Raw genomic sequence first — 6,166 nt, forward strand, 5'->3', positions numbered from 1 at the left:
TACACTGAGTGTAAGATAGAGTGATGCAAAACGTGCAAATACATTTACAATAAAATAGTGCTTCCAAAATGTCGATTTTAGTAAGACAAAAACGTATATAATGCAATTTGTTTTTTTACATAACTGTCCCACCAACACTTCTTTAGTGGTACTAAGGGCTGTGTAAATGCAGTTCAAATTGAAAGGAAGCACTTCACAGTCCAGTTGTTAACTCTTTGCACTACCTCTCAAAAACACAAATCTTTGTCATCACAAAGCTCAGAGTGATTTGAACAATAAAAGCCAGAACCGGCTCCCAAGCACCCTTTACGCTTGCAGAATAAGTAATAGTGCACATTTGCATTTCATTTGGACAAGCAGGTACCCTGGCATGAAAGCTTTTCACAGCACAGGAGACAACTGATGAAACTTCAGCTGATAACAATCTAAATTAGCTGTCCCAGGACTGCTATCTTTTTCCATAACTAAAGCAAACATTTTGGAATGCAGGCACAAGTGAAGCTTGGGGAATGCGTGACCCCCTTCCCAGGACTCCATGGCCGAATGTATGACGTTACAACGCATACATCTACAACGCATGCAGTTACAACGCAATTTTTCCATCGCAACATCCACTACAAGCATTCCATTACATCGCATGACACTATATCGCATATTAAAAAACTACCTTTACAACGCATTCCATTACATCGCATACTACCTTTACAACGCATACCATTACAACGCATATCATTACATTGCATTTAAGGTAAGTATTGGATAGTATAAGGGTAAAAATTACTATTCTAACTCCAGGGGGTGCAACAGTAGGGTAAGTGTTGGATAGTGTAGTGCTACTATGCGTTGTAATATTATGCATTGTAATGGTATGCATTGTAATGTCTGGTTGTAATAATATGCGATGTAGTGTCATGCATTGCAATGGTATGCGTTGTAATGCCTGCGATGTAGTGACATGCGTTGTAAGGGATGTTGCGATGTAATGACTGTGTTGTAAGTGTAGTGTGATGTAATGACTGTGTTGTAAAGGTTGTTTCCCACACGTCCCCCCTGGGGGTCGCGCCCCACAGATTGAAGACTTCTGCTCTAAACCCTTCCTCCTCAATGGCTGAGGATCACATGAAGCTTCTAGAAGGTTCACCGCTGGCCCCGCCCTGTTAATAGAGAGAGAGAGGGAGGTCCCCAGAGGCAGGGGGTGTGGCCACCCACGAGCTGCTGTAGGGGCAGTGTAGGGCAGGGTCAGTCTGGGGCAGTGAACAAGAACAGTGTTGGGCTGTGCCCAAGAGGTGCACTACTGCAGCTGGAAGACAGATGTAGTGTACTGTGTAGGCCTGGTACAGTGGGCAGGTGAAGTGCAGTATACTGTGCAGTTCTGGTGCAGTGGACAGATGTAGTGCAGTGTGCTGAGTAGGACTGGAGCAGTGTATCCATCAAAAAGAACAAGCTTGTCATTTAACTGACGTCTCAGAGAAAACCATTAGGTTTTTCAAAAAACCCTCACCCACCAGCCCTGCTGGGGGCATGCTTCATCATCCGGTTCCAACCTAAGATGCCGAGTGCACCTCAGGTGTGCTACGACGCCTCGTTACAGCCGAGCGGGTTTCTTTTTTGTGACGTGGTGAATTTATGAGTGACAGTGGTAGGCACTATAAAAGGCGCAGGCGGTCGAACTTGACGAAAGTGTGACTATAGGCACCGCCTCCCTCCTGATGCATGTTGCCCTAATTAGCATCAACAGGAATACTACAAGAAGTTGGGTGAAAGTCATGTGATGGAAAAAAACACCCCACGCATGCATGCGTTAGTGAGTATGTATTCACTGCATAGGGTTTAGTTGCTAGCATCTTAGTCCTGAAGAATGCCTCTGTGACTCAATCAGCACTCATTACTGGCTGAAACGTGTCGACCAAACACCAGGATGTCACAGATCACTAATTTCTCACTGCACACCCACCACTGTTTTTAACCCTACCCATGAAATCCACTATTGAAATGTATCCCTCAAGGGCGGATATCCTGGAGGTAGTTTTAAAACTCACTCATAAATTCACCACGTCACAAAAAAGTAATGAGGCGTCGATGCACACCTGAGATGCACTCGGCATCGTAGGGAGCCCGCTGATGAAGCATGCCACCAGCTAGGCTGGTGAGTGAGGGTTCTTTTAAAAGAGCGAATGGTTTTCTCTGAGACTTCAGTTGAATGACATGAATGAGAGTTGAATGGCAGGCCGCAAGCTCGTTCTTTGTTGGATACATTAAATAAGGGAAGAAGGACTGGCGTCCCTGTCTCTTCTCACTCGCTTTTCTGTCCAGCGGTCTGGTGTAGTGGTCAGGGATAGGCCGGTGGACCGGCTAGGGTCGGTGTGCTGCAGTGGCCAGGGATAGGCAGGTGGAGCCGCTAGGGTCGATGTAGTACAGTGGCCAGGGATAGGCCAGTGGAGCGGCTAGGGTCGATGTAGTGCAGTGGCCAGGGATAGGCCAGTGGAGCGGCTAGGGTCGATGTAGTGCAGTGGCCAGGGATAGGCCGGTGGAGCGGCTACGGTCGATATACTGCAGTTGCCAGGGATAGGCCGGTTGAGCGGCTAGGGTCGATGTACTGCAGTGGCCAGGGATAGGCCGGTGGAGCGGCTAGGGTCGATGTACTGCAGTGGCCAGGGATAGGCCGGTGGAGCGGCTAGGGTCGATGTAGTGCAGTTGCCAGGGATAGGCCGGTGGAGCAGCTAGGGTCGAAGTAGTGCAGTGGCCAGGGTAAACAACCTTTACAACGCAAATGTTACCACGCGGTGCCTTTACGACGCAACTTTTACAATGCAAACCATTACAACGCATTGCGCTGCGGGGCGCTCTAGGATAGGGAATTTGTTTAATGTACTATCCAACACCTTCCCTACTATCCACGGGGACTGGAGTTGGAATAGTAAATTAAACAATTCACTATCCAGCGCCTAAAAGCACTATGCGTTGTAATGGTATGCGTTGTAAAAACCGCGTTGTAAAAGCATGCGATGTAAAAGCATGTCATACATCCAGTGGCCAGGGATAGGCCAGCGGAGCCGCTAGGGTCGATGTAGTACAGTGGCCAGGGATAGGCCGGTGGAGCGGCTAGGGTCAATGTGCTGCAGTAGCCAGGGATAGGCCGGTGGAGCGGCTAGGGTCGATGTAGTGCAGTGGCCAGGGAAAGGCCGGTGGAGCGGCTAGGGTCGATATACTGCAGTGGCCAGGGATAGGCCGGTGGAGCGGCTAGGGTCGATGTAGTGCAGTGGTCAGGGATAGGTCGGTGGAGTGGTAGGGTCGATATACTGCAGTGGCCAGGGACAGGCAGATGGAGCGGCTAGGGTCGATGTAGTGTAGTGGGAGTGGCCAGGGATAAGCCGGTGGAGTGGCTAGGGTGGATGTGGTGCAGTGGCCAGGGATAGCTAGGCAGATGGAGCGGCTAAGGTCGATGTAGTGCAGTGGCCAGGGAGGGGTAGTACAGTGCCCAGGGAGGGGTAGTACAGTGCCTAGGGAGGGGTAGTACAGTGCCCAGGGAGGGGTAGTACAGTGCCTAGGGAGGGGTAGTACAGTGCCCAGGGAGGGGTAGTACAGTGCCTAGGGAGGGGTAGTACAGTGCCCAGGGAGGGGTAGTACAGTGCCCAGGGAGGGGTAGTACAGTGCCTAGGGAGGGGTAGTACAGTGCCCAGGGAGGGGTAGTACAGTGCCCAGGGAGGGGTAGTACAGTGCCTAGGGAGGGGTAGTACAGTGCCCAGGGAGGGGTAGTACAGTGCCCAGGGAGGGGTAGTACAGTGCCTAGGGAGGGGTAGTACAGTGCCCAGGGAGGTGTGGTACAGTGCCTAGGGAGGGGTAGTACAGTGCCCAGGGAGGGGTAGTACAGTGCCCGGGGGAAGTACAGTGGCCGGGGGCTAGTACAGTGCCCAGGGAGGGGTAGTACAGCGCCCAGGGAGGGGTAGTACAGTGCCCAGGGAAGGGTAGTAGAGTGCCCAGGGAGGGGGTAGCATTGTTCCCTGGGAGGGGTAGTATAGTGCCCAGGGAGGGGTAGTACAGTGCCCAGGGAGGGGTAGTACAGTGCCCAGGGAGGGGTAGTACAGTGCCCCGGGATAGTACAGTGCCCAGGGAGGGGTAGTACAGTGCCCAGGGAGGGGTAGTACAGCGCCCAGGGAGGGGTAGTACAGTGCCCAGGGAGGGGTAGTACAGTGCCCAGGGAGGGGTAGTACAGTGCCCAGGGAGGGGTAGTACAGTGCCCAGGGAGGGGTAGTACAGTGCCCAGGGAGGGGTAGTACAGCGCCCAGGGAGGGGTAGTACAGCGCCCAGGGAGGGGTAGTACAGTGCCCAGGGAGGGGTAGTACAGTGCCCGGGGGGTAGTACAGAGCACAGGAGGGGGTAATACAGTGTCCAGCTGAATGCAGTGCAGTGCTCATGGGTGGTGGTGTCTCTGTCCGGTGCTCTGGAGTGCAGTGCGGCCGGGTCGCTGCAGTGCCCAGGGAGGGGTAGTACAGTGCCCAGGGAGGGGTAGTACAGCGCCCAGGGAGGGGTAGTACAGTGCCCAGGGAAGGGTAGTAGAGTGCCCAGGGAGGGGGTAGCATTGTTCCCTGGGAGGGGTAGTATAGTGCCCAGGGAGGGGTAGTACAGTGCCCAGGGAGGGGTAGTACAGTGCCCAGGGAGGGGTAGTACAGCGCCCAGGGAGGGGTAGTACAGTGCCCAGGGAGGGGTAGTACAGTGCCCAGGGAGGGGTAGTACAGTGCCCAGGGAGGGGTAGTACAGTGCCCAGGGAGGGGTAGTACAGTGCCCAGGGAGGGGTAGTACAGCGCCCAGGGAGGGGTAGTACAGCGCCCAGGGAGGGGTAGTACAGTGCCCAGGGAGGGGTAGTACAGTGCCCGGGGGGTAGTACAGAGCACAGGAGGGGGTAATACAGTGTCCAGCTGAATGCAGTGCAGTGCTCATGGGTGGTGGTGTCTCTGTCCGGTGCTCTGGAGTGCAGTGCGGCCCGGTCGCTGCAGTGCCCAGGCCCGGTGTAACCCAGTGCCCGGGGCCCCCTCGTGCAGCGCGCCCAGGGGTCTCTCTCATTCGGATCGCTCCCCCCCACCCCTCCTTCACCCCCTTCCCCGGTGCCCTCACCTCACCCAGCCCCAATCTGAGCCTGCCGCCCCCACCGCCCCGGCAGCAGCAGCCCTGCCAGGGCCCCCGTGCCAAGGGGCCCCTGGAGCCGGGCTCCGGACAGGGGCAGCCCAGAGCCCACTCACCTGAGCCGGGCAGGGATGGAGCGAGGGTCCGGCGCCTCCGATGCTTCTGCTGCAGCTCTGGGCTCAGCTGGAGGAGGAGGAGGGATGGATGGGAGGAGCAGGGGGGGGGGGCGGGGGGAGGACCAGCGCCGCCGTCTGGAGATGGAGCGAGGAGGGGACAGCGATACCACGGGCAGAAGGAGCCCGTCACAACTCTGCCCCCGGGCAGCAGACACGACAGGCACCGGAGATGCCCGTCTGCTGCTGCGCCCGCCTGCGCCCGCCTGCCCCTCCCCAGAGCTCACTGCAGGAACCACAACCACCCCTACCACACTACACACCCAGGCACCACGACCTCCCTTCCACCAACACCATCTCCACACACCACACAAGCAGCAACCACTGCACCCAGCCCATCACAACCTCTCGCATCCCTCCTGCACACCACCATCTGCGATCGCATCACCAGGCACCACAAACCACCACCACCCTGCCACAACACACCCACACACCACGACCTCCCTTCCACTAACACCATCTCCACACACCACACAAGCAGCACCCACTGTACCCAGCCCATCACAACCTCTCGCATCCCTCCAGCACACCACCGTCTGCGCTCGCATCACCAGGCACCACAAACCACCACAACCCTGCCACAACACACCCACACACCACGACCTCCCTTCCACTAACACCATCTCCACACACCACACAAGCAGCACCCACTGTACCCAGCCCATCACAACCTCTCGCATCCCTCCAGCACACCACCGTCTGCGCTCGCATCACCAGGCACCACAAACCACCATCACCCTACCACTACACAGCCAGACACCACGACCTGCCTTCCACTAACACCATCTCCACACACCACACAAGCCGCAACCACTGCACCCAAGCCCATCACAACCGCTCGCATCCCTCCTGCACACCACCGTCTGTGATCG

General features: G+C 55.9%; 1 protein-coding gene across 1 annotated transcript in view; it reads right to left on the reverse strand.

Moving 5' to 3' along the window:
* L1CAM (L1 cell adhesion molecule) overlaps positions 1-5,306 on the reverse strand; it is a 699,580-nt gene extending 694,274 nt beyond the window's left edge. The window contains exon 1 of the mRNA XM_078664585.1: positions 5,238-5,306. The gene's annotated coding sequence lies outside the window, so the exon portion shown is untranslated. The remainder of the gene's footprint in view (positions 1-5,237) is intronic.
* Positions 5,307-6,166: the final 860 nt, after the last annotated feature.

Source organism: Lissotriton helveticus, chromosome 10, assembly GCF_964261635.1.
Source record: "Lissotriton helveticus chromosome 10, aLisHel1.1, whole genome shotgun sequence".
Lineage (NCBI taxonomy): Eukaryota > Metazoa > Chordata > Amphibia > Caudata > Salamandridae > Lissotriton > Lissotriton helveticus.